The 24,290-nt window shown below is 61.1% G+C and overlaps 1 protein-coding gene across 4 annotated transcripts in view; it reads right to left on the bottom strand.

Annotated features, from left to right (window-relative positions):
* The window catches only part of TOGARAM2 (TOG array regulator of axonemal microtubules 2), a 335,042-nt gene that overhangs the window by 48,409 nt on the left and 262,343 nt on the right, over positions 1 to 24,290 (bottom strand). The gene's annotated exons all lie outside the window — the stretch shown is intronic.

Below are 24,290 nucleotides of genomic sequence, written 5' to 3'. Positions count from 1 at the left end.
CTCCATCCCTCCTGTGTGACTGCTCTCCTGTGAGTGTCTGCCCTCCATCCCTCCTGTGTGACTGCTCTCCTGTGAGTGTCTGCCCTCCATCCCTCCTGTGTGACTGCGCTCCTGTGAGTGTCTGCCCCCCATCCCTCCTGTGTGACTGCGCTCCTGTGAGTGTCTGCCCTCCATCCCTCCTGTGTGATTGCGCTCCTGTGAGTGTCTGACCCCCATCCCTCCTGTGTGACTGCGCTCCTGTGAGTGTCTGCCCTCCATTCCTCCTGTGTGACTGCGCTCCTGTGAGTGTCTACCCTCCTGTGTGACTGCGCTCCTGTGAGTATCTGCCCTCCATCCCTCCTGTGTGACTGCGCTCCTGTGAGTGTCTGCCCCCCATCCCTCCTGTGTGACTGCGCTCCTGTGAGTGTCTGCCCTCCCTCCCTCCTGTGTAACTGCGCTCCTGTGAGTGTCTGCCCACCATCCCTCCTGTGTAACTGCGCTCCTGTGAGTGTCTTCCCTCCATCCCTCCTGTGTGACTGTGCTCCTGTAAGTGTCTGCCCCCCATCCCTCCTATGTGACTGCTCACCTGTGAGTGTCTGCCCCCCATCCCTCCTGTGTGACTGCGCTCCTGTGAATGTCTGCCCTCCATCCCTCCTGTGTGACTGCGCTCCTGTGACTGTCTACCCTCCATCCCTCCTGTGTGACTGCTCTCCTGTGAGTGTCTGCCCTCCATCCCTCCTGTGTGACTGCGCTCCTGTGAGTGTCTGCCCGCCATCCCTCCTGTGTGACTGCACTCCTGTGAGTGTCTGCCCTCCATCCCTCCTGTGTGACTGCGCTCCTGTGAGTGTCTGACCCCCATCCCCCTGTGTGACTGCGCTCCTGTGAGTGTCTGCCCCCCATCCCTCCTGTGTGACTGCGCTCCTGTGAGTGTCTGACCCCCATCCCCCCTGTGTGACTGCGCTCCTGTGAGTGTCTGCCCTCCATCCCTCCTGTGTGACTGCGCTCCTGTGAGTGTCTGACCCCCATCCCTCCTGTGTGACTGCGCTCCTGTGAGTGTCTGCCCTCCATCCCTCCTGTGTGACTGCTCTCCTGTGAGTGTCTGCTCTCCATCCCTCCTGTGTGACTGCTCTCCTGTGAGTGTCTGCCCCCCATCCCTCCTGTGTGACTGCGCTCCTGTGAGTGTCTGACCCCCATCCCCCCTGTGTGACTGCGCTCCTGTGAGTGTCTGCTCCCCCATCCCTCCTGTGTGACTGCGCCCCTGTGAGTGTCTGCCCTCCATCCCTCCTGTGTGACTGCGCTCCTGTGAGTGTCTGACCCCCATCCCTCCTGTGTGTCTGCGCTCCTGTGAGTGCCTGCCCTCCATCCCTCCTGTGTGACTGTGCTCCTGTGAGTGTCTGCCCCCCATCCCTCCTGTGTGACTGCGCTCCTGTGAGTGTCTGCCCTCCATCCCTCCTGTGTGACTGCGCTCCTGTGAGTGTCTGAACCCCATCCCTCCTGTGTGACTGCGCTCCTGTGAGTGTCTGCCCTCCATCCCTCCTGTGTGACTGCGCTCCTGTGAGTGTCTGCCCCCCATCCCTCCTGTGTGACTGCTCTCCTGTGAGTGTCTACCCTCCATCCCTCCTGTGTGACTGCGCTCCTGTGAGTGTCTGCCCTCCATCCCTCCTGTGTGACTGCGCTCCTGTGAGTGTCTGACCCCCATCCCTCCTGTGTGACTGCGCTCCTGTGAGTGTCTGCCCTCCATCCCTCCTGTGTGACTGCTCTCCTGTGAATGTCTGCCCTCCATACCTCCTGTGTGACTGCTCTCCTGTGAGTGTCTGCCCCCCCTCCCCCCTGTGTGACTGCCCTCCTGTGAGTGTCTGCCCCCCCATCCCTCCTGTGTGACTGCGCTCCTGTGAGTGTCTGTCCTCCATCCCTCCTGTGTGACTGCGCTCCTGTGAGTGTCTGTCCCCCATCCCTCCTGTGTGACTGCGCTCCTGTGAGTGCCTGCCCTCCATCCCTCCTGTGTGACTGTGCTCCTGTGAGTGTCTGCCCCCCATCCCTCCTGTGTGACTGCGCTCCTGTGAGTGTCTGCCCTCCATCCCTCCTGTGTGACTGCGCTCCTGTGAGTGTCTGCCCCCCATCCCTCCTGTGTGACTGTGCTCCTGTGAGTGTCTGCCCCCCATCCCTCCTGTGTGACTGCGCTCCTGTGAGTGTCTGACCCCCATCCCTCCTGTGTGACTGCGCTCCTGTGAGTGTCTGCCCTCCATCCCTCCTGTGTGACTGCTCTCCTGTGAGTGTCTGCCCTCCATCCCTCCTGTGTGACTGCTCTACTGTGAGTGTCTGCCCTCCATCCCTCCTGTGTGACTGCGCTCCTGTGAGTGTCTGCCCCCATCCCTCCTGTGTGACTGCGCTCCTGTGAGTGTCTGCCCTCCATCCCTCCTGTGTGATTGCGCTCCTGTGAGTGTCTGACCCCCATCCCTCCTGTGTGACTGCGCTCCTGTGAGTGTCTGCCCTCCATCCCTCCTGTGTAAATGCTCTCCTGTGAGTGTCTGCCCTCCATTCCTCCTGTGTGACTGCGCTCCTGTGAGTGTCTACCCTCCTGTGTGATTGCGCTCCTGTGAGTATCTGCCCTCCATCCCTCCTGTGTGACTGCGCTCCTGTGAGTGTCTGCCCCCCATCCCTCCTGTGTGACTGCGCTCCTGTGAGTGTCTGCCCTCCCTCCCTCCTGTGTAACTGCGCAGCTGTGAGTGTCTGCCCACCATCCCTCCTGTGTAACTGCGCTCCTGTGAGTGTCTTCCCTCCATCCCTCCTGTGTGACTGTGCTCCTGTGAGTGTCTGCCCCCCATCCCTCCTATGTGACTGCTCTCCTGTGAGTGTCTGCCCCCCATCCCTCCTGTGTGATTGCGCTCCTGTGAATGTCTGCCCTCCATCCCTCCTGTGTGACTGCGCTCCTGTGACTGTCTACCCTCCATCCCTCCTGTGTGACTGCTCTCCTGTGAGTGTCTGCCCTCCATCCCTCCTGTGTGACTGCGCTCCTGTGAGTGTCTGCCCCCCATCCCTCCTGTGTGACTGCACTCCTGTGAGTGTCTGCCCTCCATCCCTCCTGTGTGACTGCGCTCCTGTGAGTGTCTGACCCCCATCCCCCTGTGTGACTGCGCTCCTGTGAGTGTCTGCCCCCCATCCCTCCTGTGTGACTGCGCTCCTGTGAGTGTCTGACCCCCATCCCCCCTGTGTGACTGCGCTCCTGTGAGTGTCTGCCCTCCATCCCTCCTGTGTGACTGCGCTCCTGTGAGTGTCTGACCCCCATCCCTCCTGTGTGACTGCGCTCCTGTGAGTGTCTGCCCTCCATCCCTCCTGTGTGACTGCTCTCCTGTGAGTGTCTGCCCTCCATCCCTCCTGTGTGACTGCTCTCCTGTGAGTGTCTGCCCCCCATCCCTCCTGTGTGACTGCGCTCCTGTGAGTGTCTGACCCCCATCCCCCCTGTGTGACTGCGCTCCTGTGAGTGTCTGCCCCTACCATCCCTCCTGTGTGACTGCGCTCCTGTGAGTGTCTGCCCTCCATCCCTCCTGTGTGACTGCGCTCCTGTGAGTGTCTGACCCCCATCCCTCCTGTGTGTCTGCGCTCCTGTGAGTGCTTGCCCTCCATCCCTCCTGTGCGACTGTGCTCCTGTGAGTGTCTGCCCCCCATCCCTCCTGTGTGACTGCGCTCCTGTGAGTGTCTGCCCTCCATCCCTCCTGTGTGACTGCGCTCCTGTAAGTGTCTGACCCCCATCCCTCCTGTGTGACTGCGCTCCTGTGAGTGTCTGCCCTCCATCCCTCCTGTGTGACTGCGCTCCTGTGAGTGTCTGCCCCCCATCCCTCCTGTGTGACTGCTCTCCTGTGAGTGTCTACCCTCCATCCCTCCTGTGTGACTGCGCTCCTGTGAGTGTCTGCCCTCCATCCCTCCTGTGTGACTGCGCTCCTGTGAGTGTCTGACCCCCATCCCTCCTGTGTGACTGCGCTCCTGTGAGTGTCTGCCCTCCATCCCTCCTGTGTGACTGCTCTCCTGTGAATGTCTGCCCTCCATACCTCCTGTGTGACTGCTCTCCTGTGAGTGTCTGCCCCCCCTCCCCCCTGTGTGACTGCGCTCCTGTGAGTGTCTGCCCCCCCATCCCTCCTGTGTGACTGCGCTCCTGTGAGTGTCTGTCCTCCATCCCTCCTGTGTGACTGCGCTCCTGTGAGTGTCTGTCCCTCATCCCTCCTGTGTGACTGCGCTCCTGTGAGTGCCTGCCCTCCATCCCTCCTGTGTGACTGTGCTCCTGTGAGTGTCTGCCCCCCATCCCTCCTGTGTGACTGCGCTCCTGTGAGTGTCTGCCCTCCATCCCTCCTGTGTGACTGCGCTCCTGTGAGTGTCTGACCCCCATCCCTCCTGTGTGACTGCGCTCCTGTGAGTGTCTGCCCCCCATCCCTCCTGTGTGACTGCTCTCCTGTGAGTGTCTACCCTCCATCCCTCCTGTGTGACTGCGCTCCTGTGAGTGTCTGCCCCCCATCCCTCCTGTGTGACTGCGCTCCTGTGAGTGTCTGCCCTCCATCCCTCCTGTGTGACTGCGCTCCAGTGAGTGTCTGCCCCCCATCCCTCCTGTGTGACTGCGCTCCTGTGAGTGTCTGACCTCCATCCCTCCTGTGTGACTGCGCTCCTGTGAGTGTCTGCCCCCCATCCCTCCTGTGTGACTGCTCTCCTGTGAGTGTCTACCCTCCATCCCTACTGTGTGACTGCGCTCCTGTGAGTGTCTGCCCCCCATCCCTCCTGTGTGACTGCTCTCCTGTGAGTGTCTACCCTCCATCCCTCCTGTGTGACTGCGCTCCTGTGAGTGTCTGCCCTCCATCCCTCCTGTGTGACTGCGCTCCTGTGAGTGTCTGCCCCCCATCCCTCCTGTGTGACTGCGCTCCTGTGAGTGTCTGCCCTCCATCCCTCCTGTGTGACTGCGCTCCAGTGAGTGTCTGCCCTTCATCCTTCCTGTGTGACTGCGCTCCTGTGAGTGTCTGCCCTCCATCCCTCCTGTGTGACTGCGCTCCTGTGAGTGTCTGCCCCCCATCCCTCCTGTGTGACTGCGCTCCTGTGAGTGTCTGCCCCCCATCCCTCATGTGTGACTGCGCTCCAGTGAGTGTCTACCCTCCATCCCTCCTGTGTGACTGCGCTCCTGTGAGTGTCTGCCCTCCATCCCTCCTATGTGACTGCGCTCCTGTGAGTGTCTGCCCCCCATCCCTCCTGTGTGACTGCGCTCCAGTGAGTGTCTGCCCTTCATCCCTCCTATGTGACTGCTCTCCTGTGAGTGTCTGCCCCCCATCCCTCCTGTGTGACTGCGCTCCTGTGAGTGTCTGCCCTCCATCCCTCCTGTGTGACTGTGCTCCTGTGAGTGTCTACCCTCCATCCCTCCTGTGTGACTGCGCTCCTGTGAGTGTCTACCCTCCATCCCTCCTGTGTGACTGCGCTCCTGTGAGTGTCTGCCCCCCATCTCTCCTGTGTGACTGCGCTCCAGTGAGTGTCTGCCCTTCATCCCTCCTATGTGACTGCTCTCCTGTGAGTGTCTGCCCCCCATCCCTCCTGTGTGACTGCGCTCCTGTGAGTGTCTGCCCTCCATCCCTCCTGTGTGACTGCGCTTCTGTGAGTGTCTGCCCCCCATCCCCCCTGTGTGACTGCGCTCCTGTGAGTGTCTACCCTCCATCCCTCCTGTGTGACTGTGCTCCTGTGAGTGTCTGCCCCCCATCCCTCCTGTGTGACTGCGCTCCTGTGAGTGTCTGACCCCCATCCCTCCTGTGTGACTGCGCTCCTGTGAGTGTCTGCCCTCCATCCCTCCTGTGTGACTGCTCTCCTGTGAGTGTCTGCCCTCCATCCCTCCTGTGTGACTGCTCTACTGTGAGTGTCTGCCCTCCATCCCTCCTGTGTGACTGCGCTCCTGTGAGTGTCTGCCCCCATCCCTCCTGTGTGACTGCGCTCCTGTGAGTGTCTGCCCTCCATCCCTCCTGTGTGATTGCGCTCCTGTGAGTGTCTGACCCCCATCCCTCCTGTGTGACGGCGCTCCTGTGAGTGTCTGCCCTCCATCCCTCCTGTGTAAATGCTCTCCTGTGAGTGTCTGCCCTCCATTCCTCCTGTGTGACTGCGCTCCTGTGAGTGTCTACCCTCCTGTGTGATTGCGCTCCTGTGAGTATCTGCCCTCCATCCCTCCTGTGTGACTGCGCTCCTGTGAGTGTCTGTCCCCCATCCCTCCTGTGTGACTGCGCTCCTGTGAGTGTCTGACCTCCATCCCTCCTGTGTGACTGCGCTCCTGTGAGTGTCTGCCCCCCATCCCTCCTGTGTGACTGCTCTCCTGTGAGTGTCTACCCTCCATCCCTACTGTGTGACTGCGCTCCTGTGAGTGTCTGCCCCCCATCCCTCCTGTGTGACTGCTCTCCTGTGAGTGTCTACCCTCCATCCCTCCTGTGTGACTGCGCTCCTGTGAGTGTCTGCCCTCCATCCCTCCTGTGTGACTGCGCTCCTGTGAGTGTCTGCCCCCCATCCCTCCTGTGTGACTGCGCTCCTGTGAGTGTCTGCCCTCCATCCCTCCTGTGTGACTGCGCTCCAGTGAGTGTCTGCCCTTCATCCTTCCTGTGTGACTGCGCTCCTGTGAGTGTCTGCCCTCCATCCCTCCTGTGTGACTGCGCTCCTGTGAGTGTCTGCCCCCCATCCCTCCTGTGTGACTGCGCTCCTGTGAGTGTCTGCCCCCCATCCCTCATGTGTGACTGCGCTCCAGTGAGTGTCTACCCTCCATCCCTCCTGTGTGACTGCGCTCCTGTGAGTGTCTGCCCTCCATCCCTCCTATGTGACTGCGCTCCTGTGAGTGTCTGCCCCCCATCCCTCCTGTGTGACTGCGCTCCAGTGAGTGTCTGCCCTTCATCCCTCCTATGTGACTGCTCTCCTGTGAGTGTCTGCCCCCCATCCCTCCTGTGTGACTGCGCTCCTGTGAGTGTCTGCCCTCCATCCCTCCTGTGTGACTGTGCTCCTGTGAGTGTCTACCCTCCATCCCTCCTGTGTGACTGCGCTCCTGTGAGTGTCTACCCTCCATCCCTCCTGTGTGACTGCGCTCCTGTGAGTGTCTGCCCCCCATCTCTCCTGTGTGACTGCGCTCCAGTGAGTGTCTGCCCTTCATCCCTCCTATGTGACTGCTCTCCTGTGAGTGTCTGCCCCCCATCCCTCCTGTGTGACTGCGCTCCTGTGAGTGTCTGCCCTCCATCCCTCCTGTGTGACTGCGCTTCTGTGAGTGTCTGCCCCCCATCCCCCCTGTGTGACTGCGCTCCTGTGAGTGTCTACCCTCCATCCCTCCTGTGTGACTGTGCTCCTGTGAGTGTCTGCCCCCCATCCCTCCTGTGTGACTGCGCTCCTGTGAGTGTCTGACCCCCATCCCTCCTGTGTGACTGCGCTCCTGTGAGTGTCTGCCCTCCATCCCTCCTGTGTGACTGCTCTCCTGTGAGTGTCTGCCCTCCATCCCTCCTGTGTGACTGCTCTACTGTGAGTGTCTGCCCTCCATCCCTCCTGTGTGACTGCGCTCCTGTGAGTGTCTGCCCCCATCCCTCCTGTGTGACTGCGCTCCTGTGAGTGTCTGCCCTCCATCCCTCCTGTGTGATTGCGCTCCTGTGAGTGTCTGACCCCCATCCCTCCTGTGTGACGGCGCTCCTGTGAGTGTCTGCCCTCCATCCCTCCTGTGTAAATGCTCTCCTGTGAGTGTCTGCCCTCCATTCCTCCTGTGTGACTGCGCTCCTGTGAGTGTCTACCCTCCTGTGTGATTGCGCTCCTGTGAGTATCTGCCCTCCATCCCTCCTGTGTGACTGCGCTCCTGTGAGTGTCTGTCCCCCATCCCTCCTGTGTGACTGCGCTCCTGTGAGTGTCTGCCCTCCATCCCTCCTGTGTGACTGCGCTCCTGTGAGTGTCTGCCCCCCATCCCTCCTGTGTGACTGCGCTCCTGTGAGTGTCTGCCCTCCATCCCTCCTGTGTGACTGCGCTCCAGTGAGTGTCTGCCCTTCATCCTTCCTGTGTGACTGCGCTCCTGTGAGTGTCTGCCCTCCATCCCTCCTGTGTGACTGCGCTCCTGTGAGTGTCTGCCCCCCATCCCTCCTGTGTGACTGCGCTCCTGTGAGTGTCTGCCCTCCATCCCTCCTGTGTGACTGCGCTCCAGTGAGTGTCTGCCCTTCATCCTTCCTGTGTGACTGCGCTCCTGTGAGTGTCTGCCCTCCATCCCTCCTGTGTGACTGCGCTCCTGTGAGTGTCTGCCCCCCATCCCTCCTGTGTGACTGCTCTCCTGTGAGTGTCTACCCTCCATCCCTCCTGTGTGACTGCGCTCCTGTGAGTGTCTGCCCTCCATCCCTCCTGTGTGACTGCGCTCCTGTGAGTGTCTGACCCCCATCCCTCCTGTGTGACTGCGCTCCTGTGAGTGTCTGCCCTCCATCCCTCCTGTGTGACTGCTCTCCTGTGAATGTCTGCCCTCCATACCTCCTGTGTGACTGCTCTCCTGTGAGTGTCTGCCCCCCCTCCCCCCTGTGTGACTGCCCTCCTGTGAGTGTCTGCCCCCCCATCCCTCCTGTGTGACTGCGCTCCTGTGAGTGTCTGTCCTCCATCCCTCCTGTGTGACTGCGCTCCTGTGAGTGTCTGTCCCCCATCCCTCCTGTGTGACTGCGCTCCTGTGAGTGTCTGCCCCCCATCCCTCCTGTGTGACTGCTCTCCTGTGAGTGTCTACCCTCCATCCCTCCTGTGTGACTGCGCTCCTGTGAGTGTCTGCCCTCCATCCCTCCTGTGTGACTGCGCTCCTGTGAGTGTCTGCCCCCCATCCCTCCTGTGTGACTGCGCTCCTGTGAGTGTCTGCCCTCCATCCCTCCTGTGTGACTGCGCTCCAGTGAGTGTCTGCCCTTCATCCTTCCTGTGTGACTGCGCTCCTGTGAGTGTCTGCCCTCCATCCCTCCTGTGTGACTGCGCTCCTGTGAGTGTCTGCCCCCCATCCCTCCTGTGTGACTGCGCTCCTGTGAGTGTCTGCCCCCCATCCCTCATGTGTGACTGCGCTCCAGTGAGTGTCTACCCTCCATCCCTCCTGTGTGACTGCGCTCCTGTGAGTGTCTGCCCTCCATCCCTCCTATGTGACTGCGCTCCTGTGAGTGTCTGCCCCCCATCCCTCCTGTGTGACTGCGCTCCAGTGAGTGTCTGCCCTTCATCCCTCCTATGTGACTGCTCTCCTGTGAGTGTCTGCCCCCCATCCCTCCTGTGTGACTGCGCTCCTGTGAGTGTCTGCCCTCCATCCCTCCTGTGTGACTGTGCTCCTGTGAGTGTCTACCCTCCATCCCTCCTGTGTGACTGCGCTCCTGTGAGTGTCTACCCTCCATCCCTCCTGTGTGACTGCGCTCCTGTGAGTGTCTGCCCCCCATCTCTCCTGTGTGACTGCGCTCCAGTGAGTGTCTGCCCTTCATCCCTCCTATGTGACTGCTCTCCTGTGAGTGTCTGCCCCCCATCCCTCCTGTGTGACTGCGCTCCTGTGAGTGTCTGCCCTCCATCCCTCCTGTGTGACTGCGCTTCTGTGAGTGTCTGCCCCCCATCCCCCCTGTGTGACTGCGCTCCTGTGAGTGTCTACCCTCCATCCCTCCTGTGTGACTGTGCTCATGTGAGTGTCTGCCCCCCATCCCTCCTGTGTGACTGCGCTCCTGTGAGTGTCTGACCCCCATCCCTCCTGTGTGACTGCGCTCCTGTGAGTGTCTGCCCTCCATCCCTCCTGTGTGACTGCTCTCCTGTGAGTGTCTGCCCTCCATCCCTCCTGTGTGACTGCTCTACTGTGAGTGTCTGCCCTCCATCCCTCCTGTGTGACTGCGCTCCTGTGAGTGTCTGCCCCCATCCCTCCTGTGTGACTGCGCTCCTGTGAGTGTCTGCCCTCCATCCCTCCTGTGTGATTGCGCTCCTGTGAGTGTCTGACCCCCATCCCTCCTGTGTGACGGCGCTCCTGTGAGTGTCTGCCCTCCATCCCTCCTGTGTAAATGCTCTCCTGTGAGTGTCTGCCCTCCATTCCTCCTGTGTGACTGCGCTCCTGTGAGTGTCTACCCTCCTGTGTGATTGCGCTCCTGTGAGTATCTGCCCTCCATCCCTCCTGTGTGACTGCGCTCCTGTGAGTGTCTGTCCCCCATCCCTCCTGTGTGACTGCGCTCCTGTGAGTGTCTGCCCTCCCTCCCTCCTGTGTAACTGCGCTCCTGTGAGTGTCTGCCCACCATCCCTCCTGTGTAACTGCGCTCCTGTGAGTGTCTTCCCTCCATCCCTCCTGTGTGACTGTGCTCCTGTGAGTGTCTGCCCTCCATCCCTCCTGTGTGACTGCGCTCCTGTGAGTGTCTGCCCCCCATCCCTCCTGTGTGACTGCGCTCCTGTGAATGTCTGCCCTCCATCCCTCCTGTGTGACTGCGCTCCTGTGACTGTCTACCCTCCATCCCTCCTGTGTGACTGCTCTCCTGTGAGTGTCTGCCCTCCATCCCTCCTGTGTGACTGCGCTCCTGTGAGTGTCTGCCCGCCATCCCTCCTGTGTGACTGCACTCCTGTGAGTGTCTGCCCTCCATCCCTCCTGTGTGACTGCGCTCCTGTGAGTGTCTGACCCCCATCCCCCTGTGTGACTGCGCTCCTGTGAGTGTCTGCCCCCCATCCCTCCTGTGTGACTGCGCTCCTGTGAGTGTCTGACCCCCATCCCCCCTGTGTGACTGCGCTCCTGTGAGTGTCTGCCCTCCATCCCTCCTGTGTGACTGCGCTCCTGTGAGTGTCTGACCCCCATCCCTCCTGTGTGACTGCGCTCCTGTGAGTGTCTGCCCTCCATCCCTCCTGTGTGACTGCTCTCCTGTGAGTGTCTGCTCTCCATCCCTCCTGTGTGACTGCTCTCCTGTGAGTGTCTGCCCCCCATCCCTCCTGTGTGACTGCGCTCCTGTGAGTGTCTGACCCCCATCCCCCCTGTGTGACTGCGCTCCTGTGAGTGTCTGCTCCCCCATCCCTCCTGTGTGACTGCGCCCCTGTGAGTGTCTGCCCTCCATCCCTCCTGTGTGACTGCGCTCCTGTGAGTGTCTGACCCCCATCCCTCCTGTGTGTCTGCGCTCCTGTGAGTGCCTGCCCTCCATCCCTCCTGTGTGACTGTGCTCCTGTGAGTGTCTGCCCCCCATCCCTCCTGTGTGACTGCGCTCCTGTGAGTGTCTGCCCTCCATCCCTCCTGTGTGACTGCGCTCCTGTGAGTGTCTGAACCCCATCCCTCCTGTGTGACTGCGCTCCTGTGAGTGTCTGCCCTCCATCCCTCCTGTGTGACTGCGCTCCTGTGAGTGTCTGCCCCCCATCCCTCCTGTGTGACTGCTCTCCTGTGAGTGTCTACCCTCCATCCCTCCTGTGTGACTGCGCTCCTGTGAGTGTCTGCCCTCCATCCCTCCTGTGTGACTGCGCTCCTGTGAGTGTCTGACCCCCATCCCTCCTGTGTGACTGCGCTCCTGTGAGTGTCTGCCCTCCATCCCTCCTGTGTGACTGCTCTCCTGTGAATGTCTGCCCTCCATACCTCCTGTGTGACTGCTCTCCTGTGAGTGTCTGCCCCCCCTCCCCCCTGTGTGACTGCCCTCCTGTGAGTGTCTGCCCCCCCATCCCTCCTGTGTGACTGCGCTCCTGTGAGTGTCTGTCCTCCATCCCTCCTGTGTGACTGCGCTCCTGTGAGTGTCTGTCCCCCATCCCTCCTGTGTGACTGCGCTCCTGTGAGTGCCTGCCCTCCATCCCTCCTGTGTGACTGTGCTCCTGTGAGTGTCTGCCCCCCATCCCTCCTGTGTGACTGCGCTCCTGTGAGTGTCTGCCCTCCATCCCTCCTGTGTGACTGCGCTCCTGTGAGTGTCTGCCCCCCATCCCTCCTGTGTGACTGTGCTCCTGTGAGTGTCTGCCCCCCATCCCTCCTGTGTGACTGCGCTCCTGTGAGTGTCTGACCCCCATCCCTCCTGTGTGACTGCGCTCCTGTGAGTGTCTGCCCTCCATCCCTCCTGTGTGACTGCTCTCCTGTGAGTGTCTGCCCTCCATCCCTCCTGTGTGACTGCTCTACTGTGAGTGTCTGCCCTCCATCCCTCCTGTGTGACTGCGCTCCTGTGAGTGTCTGCCCCCATCCCTCCTGTGTGACTGCGCTCCTGTGAGTGTCTGCCCTCCATCCCTCCTGTGTGATTGCGCTCCTGTGAGTGTCTGACCCCCATCCCTCCTGTGTGACTGCGCTCCTGTGAGTGTCTGCCCTCCATCCCTCCTGTGTAAATGCTCTCCTGTGAGTGTCTGCCCTCCATTCCTCCTGTGTGACTGCGCTCCTGTGAGTGTCTACCCTCCTGTGTGATTGCGCTCCTGTGAGTATCTGCCCTCCATCCCTCCTGTGTGACTGCGCTCCTGTGAGTGTCTGCCCCCCATCCCTCCTGTGTGACTGCGCTCCTGTGAGTGTCTGCCCTCCCTCCCTCCTGTGTAACTGCGCAGCTGTGAGTGTCTGCCCACCATCCCTCCTGTGTAACTGCGCTCCTGTGAGTGTCTTCCCTCCATCCCTCCTGTGTGACTGTGCTCCTGTGAGTGTCTGCCCCCCATCCCTCCTATGTGACTGCTCTCCTGTGAGTGTCTGCCCCCCATCCCTCCTGTGTGATTGCGCTCCTGTGAATGTCTGCCCTCCATCCCTCCTGTGTGACTGCGCTCCTGTGACTGTCTACCCTCCATCCCTCCTGTGTGACTGCTCTCCTGTGAGTGTCTGCCCTCCATCCCTCCTGTGTGACTGCGCTCCTGTGAGTGTCTGCCCCCCATCCCTCCTGTGTGACTGCACTCCTGTGAGTGTCTGCCCTCCATCCCTCCTGTGTGACTGCGCTCCTGTGAGTGTCTGACCCCCATCCCCCTGTGTGACTGCGCTCCTGTGAGTGTCTGCCCCCCATCCCTCCTGTGTGACTGCGCTCCTGTGAGTGTCTGACCCCCATCCCCCCTGTGTGACTGCGCTCCTGTGAGTGTCTGCCCTCCATCCCTCCTGTGTGACTGCGCTCCTGTGAGTGTCTGACCCCCATCCCTCCTGTGTGACTGCGCTCCTGTGAGTGTCTGCCCTCCATCCCTCCTGTGTGACTGCTCTCCTGTGAGTGTCTGCCCTCCATCCCTCCTGTGTGACTGCTCTCCTGTGAGTGTCTGCCCCCCATCCCTCCTGTGTGACTGCGCTCCTGTGAGTGTCTGACCCCCATCCCCCCTGTGTGACTGCGCTCCTGTGAGTGTCTGCCCCTACCATCCCTCCTGTGTGACTGCGCTCCTGTGAGTGTCTGCCCTCCATCCCTCCTGTGTGACTGCGCTCCTGTGAGTGTCTGACCCCCATCCCTCCTGTGTGTCTGCGCTCCTGTGAGTGCTTGCCCTCCATCCCTCCTGTGCGACTGTGCTCCTGTGAGTGTCTGCCCCCCATCCCTCCTGTGTGACTGCGCTCCTGTGAGTGTCTGCCCTCCATCCCTCCTGTGTGACTGCGCTCCTGTAAGTGTCTGACCCCCATCCCTCCTGTGTGACTGCGCTCCTGTGAGTGTCTGCCCTCCATCCCTCCTGTGTGACTGCGCTCCTGTGAGTGTCTGCCCCCCATCCCTCCTGTGTGACTGCTCTCCTGTGAGTGTCTACCCTCCATCCCTCCTGTGTGACTGCGCTCCTGTGAGTGTCTGCCCTCCATCCCTCCTGTGTGACTGCGCTCCTGTGAGTGTCTGACCCCCATCCCTCCTGTGTGACTGCGCTCCTGTGAGTGTCTGCCCTCCATCCCTCCTGTGTGACTGCTCTCCTGTGAATGTCTGCCCTCCATACCTCCTGTGTGACTGCTCTCCTGTGAGTGTCTGCCCCCCCTCCCCCCTGTGTGACTGCGCTCCTGTGAGTGTCTGCCCCCCCATCCCTCCTGTGTGACTGCGCTCCTGTGAGTGTCTGTCCTCCATCCCTCCTGTGTGACTGCGCTCCTGTGAGTGTCTGTCCCTCATCCCTCCTGTGTGACTGCGCTCCTGTGAGTGCCTGCCCTCCATCCCTCCTGTGTGACTGTGCTCCTGTGAGTGTCTGCCCCCCATCCCTCCTGTGTGACTGCGCTCCTGTGAGTGTCTGCCCTCCATCCCTCCTGTGTGACTGCGCTCCTGTGAGTGTCTGACCCCCATCCCTCCTGTGTGACTGCGCTCCTGTGAGTGTCTGCCCCCCATCCCTCCTGTGTGACTGCTCTCCTGTGAGTGTCTACCCTCCATCCCTCCTGTGTGACTGCGCTCCTGTGAGTGTCTGCCCCCCATCCCTCCTGTGTGACTGCGCTCCTGTGAGTGTCTGCCCTCCATCCCTCCTGTGTGACTGCGCTCCAGTGAGTGTCTGCCCCCCATCCCTCCTGTGTGACTGCGCTCCTGTGAGTGTCTGACCTCCATCCCTCCTGTGTGACTGCGCTCCTGTGAGTGTCTGCCCCCCATCCCTCCTGTGTGACTGCTCTCCTGTGAGTGTCTACCCTCCATCCCTACTGTGTGACTGCGCTCCTGTGAGTGTCTGCCCCCCATCCCTCCTGTGTGACTGCTCTCCTGTGAGTGTCTACCCTCCATCCCTCCTGTGTGACTGCGCTCCTGTGAGTGTCTGCCCTCCATCCCTCCTGTGTGACTGCGCTCCTGTGAGTGTCTGCCCCCCATCCCTCCTGTGTGACTGCGCTCCTGTGAGTGTCTGCCCTCCATCCCTCCTGTGTGACTGCGCTCCAGTGAGTGTCTGCCCTTCATCCTTCCTGTGTGACTGCGCTCCTGTGAGTGTCTGCCCTCCATCCCTCCTGTGTGACTGCGCTCCTGTGAGTGTCTGCCCCCCATCCCTCCTGTGTGACTGCGCTCCTGTGAGTGTCTGCCCCCCATCCCTCATGTGTGACTGCGCTCCAGTGAGTGTCTACCCTCCATCCCTCCTGTGTGACTGCGCTCCTGTGAGTGTCTGCCCTCCATCCCTCCTATGTGACTGCGCTCCTGTGAGTGTCTGCCCCCCATCCCTCCTGTGTGACTGCGCTCCAGTGAGTGTCTGCCCTTCATCCCTCCTATGTGACTGCTCTCCTGTGAGTGTCTGCCCCCCATCCCTCCTGTGTGACTGCGCTCCTGTGAGTGTCTGCCCTCCATCCCTCCTGTGTGACTGTGCTCCTGTGAGTGTCTACCCTCCATCCCTCCTGTGTGACTGCGCTCCTGTGAGTGTCTACCCTCCATCCCTCCTGTGTGACTGCGCTCCTGTGAGTGTCTGCCCCCCATCTCTCCTGTGTGACTGCGCTCCAGTGAGTGTCTGCCCTTCATCCCTCCTATGTGACTGCTCTCCTGTGAGTGTCTGCCCCCCATCCCTCCTGTGTGACTGCGCTCCTGTGAGTGTCTGCCCTCCATCCCTCCTGTGTGACTGCGCTTCTGTGAGTGTCTGCCCCCCATCCCCCCTGTGTGACTGCGCTCCTGTGAGTGTCTACCCTCCATCCCTCCTGTGTGACTGTGCTCCTGTGAGTGTCTGCCCCCCATCCCTCCTGTGTGACTGCGCTCCTGTGAGTGTCTGACCCCCATCCCTCCTGTGTGACTGCGCTCCTGTGAGTGTCTGCCCTCCATCCCTCCTGTGTGACTGCTCTCCTGTGAGTGTCTGCCCTCCATCCCTCCTGTGTGACTGCTCTACTGTGAGTGTCTGCCCTCCATCCCTCCTGTGTGACTGCGCTCCTGTGAGTGTCTGCCCCCATCCCTCCTGTGTGACTGCGCTCCTGTGAGTGTCTGCCCTCCATCCCTCCTGTGTGATTGCGCTCCTGTGAGTGTCTGACCCCCATCCCTCCTGTGTGACGGCGCTCCTGTGAGTGTCTGCCCTCCATCCCTCCTGTGTAAATGCTCTCCTGTGAGTGTCTGCCCTCCATTCCTCCTGTGTGACTGCGCTCCTGTGAGTGTCTACCCTCCTGTGTGATTGCGCTCCTGTGAGTATCTGCCCTCCATCCCTCCTGTGTGACTGCGCTCCTGTGAGTGTCTGTCCCCCATCCCTCCTGTGTGACTGCGCTCCTGTGAGTGTCTGCCCTCCCTCCCTCCTGTGTAACTGCGCTCCTGTGAGTGTCTGCCCACCATCCCTCCTGTGTAACTGCGCTCCTGTGAGTGTCTTCCCTCCATCCCTCCTGTGTGACTGTGCTCCTGTGAGTGTCTGCCCCCCATCCCTCCTATGTGACTGCTCTCCTGTGAGTGTCTGCCCCCCATCCCTCCTGTGTGATTGCGCTCCTGTGAATGTCTGCCCTCCATCCCTCCTGTGTGACTGCGCTCCTGTGACTGTCTACCCTCCATCCCTCCTGTGTGACTGCTCTCCTGTGAGTGTCTGCCCTCCATCCCTCCTGTGTGACTGCGCTCCTGTGAGTGTCTGCCCCCCATCCCTCCTGTGTGACTGCACTCCTGTGAGTGTCTGCCCTCCATCCCTCCTGTGTGACTGCGCTCCTGTGAGTGTCTGACCCCCATCCCCCTGTGTGACTGCGCTCCTGTGAGTGTCTGCCCCCCATCCCTCCTGTGTGACTGCGCTCCTGTGAGTGTCTGACCCCCATACCCCCTGTGTGACTGCGCTCCTGTGAGTGTCTGCCCTCCATCCCTCCTGTGTGACTGCGCTCCTGTGAGTGTCTGACCCCCATCCCTCCTGTGTGACTGCGCTCCTGTGAGTGTCTGCCCTCCATCCCTCCTGTGTGACTGCTCTCCTGTGAGTGTCTGCCCTCCATCCCTCCTGTGTGACTGCTCTCCTGTGAGTGTCTGCCCCCCATCCCTCCTGTGTGACTGCGCTCCTGTGAGTGTCTGACCCCCATCCCCCCTGTGTGACTGCGCTCCTGTGAGTGTCTGCCCCTACCATCCCTCCTGTGTGACTGCGCTCCTGTGAGTGTCTGCCCTCCATCCCTCCTGTGTGACTGCGCTCCTGTGAGTGTCTGACCCCCATCCCTCCTGTGTGTCTGCGCTCCTGTGAGTGCCTGCCCTCCATCCCTCCTGTGCGACTGTGCTCCTGTGAGTGTCTGCCCCCCATCCCTCCTGTGTGACTGCGCTCCTGTGAGTGTCTGCCCTCCATCCCTCCTGTGTGACTGCGCTCCTGTAAGTGTCTGACCCCCATCCCTCCTGTGTGACTGCGCTCCTGTGAGTGTCTGCCCTCCATCCCTCCTGTGTGACTGCGCTCCTGTGAGTGTCTGCCCCCCATCCCTCCTGTGTGACTGCTCTCCTGTGAGTGTCTACCCTCCATCCCTCCTGTGTGACTGCGCTCCTGTGAGTGTCTGCCCTCCATCCCTCCTGTGTGACTGCGCTCCTGTGAGTGTCTGACCCCCATCCCTCCTGTGTGACTGCGCTCCTGTGAGTGTCTGCCCTCCATCCCTCCTGTGTGACTGCTCTCCTGTGAATGTCTGCCCTCCATACCTCCTGTGTGACTGCTCTCCTGTGAGTGTCTGCCCCCCCTCCCCCCTGTGTGACTGCGCTCCTGTGAGTGTCTGCCCCCCCATCCCTCCTGTGTGACTGCGCTCCTGTGAGTGTCTGTCCTCCATCCCTCCTGTGTGACTGCGCTCCTGTGAGTGTCTGTCCCTCATCCCTCCTGTGTGACTGCGCTCCTGTGAGTGCCTGCCCTCCATCCCTCCTGTGTGACTGTGCTCCTGTGAGTGTCTGCCCCCCATCCCTCCTGTGTGACTGCGCTCCTGTGAGTGTCTGCCCTCCATCCCTCCTGTGTGACTGCGCTCCTGTGAGTGTCTGACCCCCATCCCTCCTGTGTGACTGCGCTCCTGTGAGTGTCTGCCCCCCATCCCTCCTGTGTGACTGCTCTCCTGTGAGTGTCTACCCTCCATCCCTCCTGTGTGACTGCGCTCCTGTGAGTGTCTGCCCCCCATCCCTCCTGTGTGACTGCGCTCCTGTGAGTGTCTGCCCTCCATCCCTCCTGTGTGACTGCGCTCCAGTGAGTGTCTGCCCCCCATCCCTCCTGTGTGACTGCGCTCCTGTGAGTGTCTGACCTCCATCCCTCCTGTGTGACTGCGCTCCTGTGAGTGTCTGCCCCCCATCCCTCCTGTGTGACTGCTCTCCTGTGAGTGTCTACCCTCCATCCCTACTGTGTGACTGCGCTCCTGTGAGTGTCTGCCCCCCATCCCTCCTGTGTGACTGCTCTCCTGTGTCTACCCTCCATCCCTCCTGTGTGACTGCGCTCCTGTGAGTGTCTGCCCTCCATCCCTCCTGTGTGACTGCGCTCCTGTGAGTGTCTGCCCCCCATCCCTCCTGTGTGACTGCGCTCCTGTGAGTGTCTGCCCTCCATCCCTCCTGTGTGACTGCGCTCCAGTGAGTGTCTGCCCTTCATCCTTCCTGTGTGACTGCGCTCCTGTGAGTGTCTGCCCTCCATCCCTCCTGTGTGACTGCGCTCCTGTGAGTGTCTGCCCCCCATCCCTCCTGTGTGACTGCGCTCCTGTGAGTGTCTGCCCCCCATCCCTCATGTGTGACTGCGCTCCTGTGAGTGTCTACCCTCCATCCCTCCTGTGTGACTGCGCTCCTGTGAGTGTCTGCCCTCCATCCCTCCTATGTGACTGCGCTCCTGTGAGTGTCTGCCCCCCATCCCTCCTGTGTGACTGCGCTCCAGTGAGTGTCTGCCCTTCATCCCTCCTATGTGACTGCTCTCCTGTGAGTGTCTGCCCCCCATCCCTCCTGTGTGACTGCGCTCCTGTGAGTGTCTGCCCTCCATCCCTCCTGTGTGACTGTGCTCCTGTGAGTGTCTACCCTCCATCCCTCCTGTGTGACTGCGCTCCTGTGAGTGTCTACCCTCCATCCCTCCTGTGTGACTGCGCTCCTGTGAGTGTCTGCCCCCCATCCCTCCTGTGTGACTGCGCTCCAGTGAGTGTCTGCCCTTCATCCCTCCTATGTGACTGCTCTCCTGTGAGTGTCTGCCCCCCATCCCTCCTGTGTGACTGCGCTCCTGTGAGTGTCTGCCCTCCATCCATCCTGTGTGACTGTGCTCCTGTGAGTGTCTACCCTCCATCCCTCCTCTGTGACTGCGCTCCTGTGAGTGTCTACCCTCCATCCCTCCTGTGTGACTGCGCTCCTGTGAGTGTCTGCCCCCCATCCCTCCTGTGTGACTGCGCTTCTGTGAGTGTCTGCCCTCCCTCCCTCCTGTGTAACTGCGCTCCTGTGAGTGTCTGCCCCCCATCCCTCCTGTGTGACTGCGCTCCTGTGAGTGTCTGCCCTCCATCCCTCCTGTGTGACTGTGCTCCTGTGACTGTCTACCCTCCATCCCTCCTTTGTGACTGTGCTCCTGTGAGTGTCTGCCCTCCATCCCTCCTGTGTGACTGTGCTCCTGTGAGTGTCTGCCCCCCATCCCTCCTGTGTGACTGCTCTCCTGTGAGTGTCTACCCTCCATCCCTCCTGTGTGACTGCGCTCCTGTGAGTGTCTGCCCCCCATCCCTCCTGTGTGACTGCTCTCCTGTGAGTGTCTGCCCTCCATCCCTCCTGTGTGACTGCGCTCCTGTGAGTGTCTGCCCCCCCATCCCTCCTGTGTGACTGCGCTCCTGTGAGTGTCTGCCCTCCCTCCCTGCTTTTTTAACTGCGCTCCTGTGAGTGTCTGCCCACCATCCCTCCTGTGTAACTGCGCTCCTGTGAGTGTCTGCCCTTCATCCCTCCTGTGTGACTGTGCTCCTGTGAGTGTCTGCCCTCCATCCCTCCTGTGTGACTGTGCTCCTGTGAGTGTCTGCCCCCCATCCCTCCTGTGTGACTGCTCTCCTGTGAGTGTCTACCCTCCATCCCTCCTGTATGACTGCACTCCTGTGAGTGTCTGCCCTCCATCCCTCCTGTGTGACTGCGCTCCTGTGAATGTCTGCCCTCCATCCCTCCTGTGTGACTGCGCTCCTGTGAGTGTCTACCCTCCATCCCTCCTGTGCGACTGCGCTCCTGTGAGTGTCTGCCCCCCATCCCTCCTGTGTGACTGCTCTCCTGTGAGTGTCTGCCCTCCATCCCTCCTGTGTGACTGCTCTCCTGTGAGTGTCTGCCCTCCATCCCTCCTGTGTGACTGCTCTCCTGTGAGTGTCTGCCCTCCATCCCTCCTGTGTGACTGCGCTCCTGTGAGTGTCTGCCCTTCATCCCTCCTGTGTGACTGCGCTCCTGTGAGTGTCTGACCCCCATCCCCCTGTGTGACTGCGCTCCTGTGAGTGTCTGACCCCCATCCCCCCTGTGTGACTGCGCTCCTGTGAGTGTCTGCCCTCCATCCCTCCTGTGTGACTGCACTCCTGTGAGTGTCTGCCCTCCATCCCTCCTGTGTGACTGCGCTCCTGTGAGTGTCTGACCCCCATCCCTCCTGTGTGACTGCGCTCCTGTGAGTGTCTGCCCTCCATCCCTCCTGTGTGACTGCTCTCCTGTGAGTGTCTGCCCTCCATCCCTCCTGTGCGACTGCGCTCCTGTGAGTGTCTGACCCCCATCCCCCCGTGTGACTGCGCTCCTGTGAGTGTCTGCCCCCCATCCCTCCTGTGTGACTGCGCTCCTGTGAGTGTCTGACCCCCATCCCTCCTGTGTGACTGCGCTCCTGTGAGTGCCTGCCCTCCATCCCTCCTGTGTGACTGTGCTCCTGTGAGTGTCTGCCCCCCATCCTTCCTGTGTGACTGCGCTCCTGTGAGTGTCTGCCCTCCATCCCTCCTGTGTGACTGCGCTCCTGTGAGTATCTGACCCCCATCCCTCCTGTGTGACTGCGCTTCTGTGAGTGTCTGCCCTCCATCCCTCCTGTGTGACTGCGCTCCTGTGAGTGTCTGCCCCCCATCCCTCCTGACTGACTGCTCTCCTGTGAGTGTCTACCCTCCATCCCTCCTGTGTGACTGCGCTCCTGTGAGTGTCTGCCCTCCATCCCTCCTGTGTGACTGCGCTCCGGTGAGTGTCTGCCCCCCATCCCTCCTGTGTGACTACGCTCCTGTGAGTGTCTGCCCCCATCCCTCCTGTGTGACTGCGCTCCTGTGAGTGTCTGCCCTCCATCCCTCCTGTGTGACTGACCCCCATCCCTCCTGTGTGACTGCGCTCCTGTGAGTGTCTGCCCTCCATCCCTCCTGTGTGACTGCACTCCTGTGAGTGTCTGCCCTCCATCCCTCCTATGTGACTGCGCTCCTGTGAGTATCTGCCCTCCATCCCTCCTGTGTGACTGCGCTCCTGAGTGTCTGCCCTCCATCCCTCCTGTGTGACTGCACTCCTGTGAGTGTCTGCCCTCCATCCCTCCTGTGTGACTGCGCTCCTGTGAGTATCTGCCCTCCATCCCTCCTGTGTGACTGCACTCCTGTGAGTGTCTGCCCCCCATCCCTTCTGTGTGACTGCGCTCCTGTGAGTGTCTGCCCTCCATCCCTCCTGTGTGACTGTGCTCCTGTGAGTGTCTGCCCCACATCCCTCCTGTGTGACTGCGCTCCTGTGAGTGTCTGACCCCCATCCCTCCTGTGTGACTGCGCTCCTGTGAGTGTCTGCCCTCCATCCCTCCTGTGTGATTGCGCTCCTGTGAGTGTCTGACCCCCATCCCTCCTGTGTGACTGCGCTCCTGTGAGTGTCTGCCCTCCATTCCTCCTGTGTGACTGCGCTCCTGTGAGTGTCTACCCTCCTGTGTGACTGCGCTCCTGTGAGTATCTGCCCTCCATCCCTCCTGTGTGACTGCGCTCCTGTGAGTGTCTGCCCCCCATCCCTCCTGTGTGACTGCGCTCCTGTGAGTGTCTGCCCTCCCTCCCTCCTGTGTTACTGCGCTCCTGTGAGTGTCTGCCCACCATCCCTCCTGTGTAACTGCGCTCCTGTGAGTGTCTTCCCTCCATCCCTCCTGTGTGACTGTGCTCCTGTGAGTGTCTGCCCCCCATCCCTCCTATGTGACTGCTCACCTGTGAGTGTCTGCCCCCCATCCCTCCTGTGTGACTGCGCTCCTGTGAATGTCTGCCCTCCATCCCTCCTGTGTGACTGCGCTCCTGTGACTGTCTACCCTCCATCCCTCCTGTGTGACTGCTCTCCTGTGAGTGTCTGCCCTCCATCCCTCCTGTGTGACTGCGCTCCTGTGAGTGTCTGCCCGCCATCCCTCCTGTGTGACTGCACTCCTGTGAGTGTCTGCCCTCCATCCCTCCTGTGTGACTGCGCTCCTGTGAGTGTCTGACCCCCATCCCCCTGTGTGACTGCGCTCCTGTGAGTGTCTGCCCCCCATCCCTCCTGTGTGACTGCGCTCCTGTGAGTGTCTGACCCCCATCCCCCCTGTGTGACTGCGCTCCTGTGAGTGTCTGCCCTCCATCCCTCCTGTGTGACTGCGCTCCTGTGAGTGTCTGACCCCCATCCCTCCTGTGTGACTGCGCTCCTGTGAGTGTCTGCCCTCCATCCCTCCTGTGTGACTGCTCTCCTGTGAGTGTCTGCCCTCCATCCCCCCTGTGTGACTGCTCTCCTGTGAGTGTCTGCCCCCCATCCCTCCTGTGTGACTGCGCTCCTGTGAGTGTCTGACCCCCATCCCCCCTGTGTGACTGCGCTCCTGTGAGTGTCTGCTCCCCCATCCCTCCTGTGTGACTGCGCTCCTGTGAGTGTCTGCCCTCCATCCCTCCTGTGTGACTGCGCTCCTGTGAGTGTCTGACCCCCATCCCTCCTGTGTGTCTGCGCTCCTGTGAGTGCCTGCCCTCCATCCCTCCTGTGTGACTGTGCTCCTGTGAGTGTCTGCCCCCCATCCCTCCTGTGTGACTGCGCTCCTGTGAGTGTCTGCCCTCCATCCCTCCTGTGTGACTGCGCTCCTGTGAGTGTCTGACCCCCATCCCTCCTGTGTGACTGCGCTCCTGTGAGTGTCTGCCCTCCATCCCTCCTGTGTGACTGCGCTCCTGTGAGTGTCTGCCCCCCATCCCTCCTGTGTGACTGCTCTCCTGTGAGTGTCTACCCTCCATCCGTCCTGTGTGACTGCGCTCCTGTGAGTGTCTGCCCTCCATCCCTCCTGTGTGACTGCGCTCCTGTGAGTGTCTGACCCCCATCCCTCCTGTGTGACTGCGCTCCTGTGAGTGTCTGCCCTCCATCCCTCCTGTGTGACTGCTCTCCTGTGAATGTCTGCCCTCCATACCTCCTGTGTGACTGCTCTCCTGTGAGTGTCTGCCCCCCCTCCCCCCTGTGTGACTGCGCTCCTGTGAGTGTCTGCCCCCCCATCCCTCCTGTGTGACTGCGCTCCTGTGAGTGTCTGTCCTCCATCCCTCCTGTGTGACTGCGCTCCTGTGAGTGTCTGTCCCCCATCCCTCCTGTGTGACTGCGCTCCTGTGAGTGCCTGCCCTCCATCCCTCCTGTGTGACTGTGCTCCTGTGAGTGTCTGCCCCCCATCCCTCCTGTGTGACTGCGCTCCTGTGAGTGTCTGCCCTCCATCCCTCCTGTGTGACTGCGCTCCTGTGAGTGTCTGACCCCCATCCCTCCTGTGTGACTGCGCTCCTGTGAGTGTCTGTCCTTCATCCTTCCTGTGTGACTGCGCTCCTGTGAGTGTCTGCCCTCCATCCCTCCTGTGTGACTGCGCTCCTGTGAGTGTCTGCCCCCCATCCCTCCTGTGTGACTGCGCTTCTGTGAGTGTCTGCCCCCCATCCCTCCTGTGTGACTGCGCTCCTGTGAGTGTCTACCCTCCATCCCTCCTGTGTGACTGTGCTCCTGTGAGTGTCTGCCCCCCATCCCTCCTGTGTGACTGCGCTCCTGTGAGTGTCTGACCCCCATCCCTCCTGTGTGACTGCGCTCCTGTGAGTGTCTGCCCTCCATCCCTCCTGTGTGACTGCTCTCCTGTGAGTGTCTGCCCTCCATCCCTCCTGTGTGACTGCTCTACTGTGAGTGTCTGCCCTCCATCCCTCCTGTGTGACTGCGCTCCTGTGAGTGTCTGCCCCCATCCCTCCTGTGTGACTGCGCTCCTGTGAGTGTCTGCCCTCCATCCCTCCTGTGTGATTGCGCTCCTGTGAGTGTCTGACCCCCATCCCTCCTGTGTGACTGCGCTCCTGTGAGTGTCTTCCCTCCATCCCTCCTGTGTAAATGCTCTCCTGTGAGTGTCTGCCCTCCATTCCTCCTGTGTGACTGCGCTCCTGTGAGTGTCTACCCTCCTGTGTGACTGCGCTCCTGTGAGTATCTGCCCTCCATCCCTCCTGTGTGACTGCGCTCCTGTGAGTGTCTGCCCCCCATCCCTCCTGTGTGACTGCGCTCCTGTGAGTGTCTGCCCTCCCTCCCTCCTGTGTAACTACGCTCCTGTGAGTGTCTGCCCACCATCCCTCCTGTGTAACTGCGCTCCTGTGAGTGTCTTCCCTCCATCCCTCCTGTGTGACTGTGCTCCTGTGAGTGTCTGCCCCCCATCCCTCCTATGTGACTGCTCTCCTGTGAGTGTCTGCCCCCCATCCCTCCTGTGTGACTGCG

The sequence above is a fragment of the Pseudophryne corroboree genome, chromosome 4 (genome assembly GCF_028390025.1).
Source record: "Pseudophryne corroboree isolate aPseCor3 chromosome 4, aPseCor3.hap2, whole genome shotgun sequence".
In the NCBI taxonomy this organism is placed as follows: Eukaryota; Metazoa; Chordata; class Amphibia; order Anura; family Myobatrachidae; genus Pseudophryne; species Pseudophryne corroboree.
This window is presented reverse-complemented; position numbering and strand designations above follow the sequence as displayed.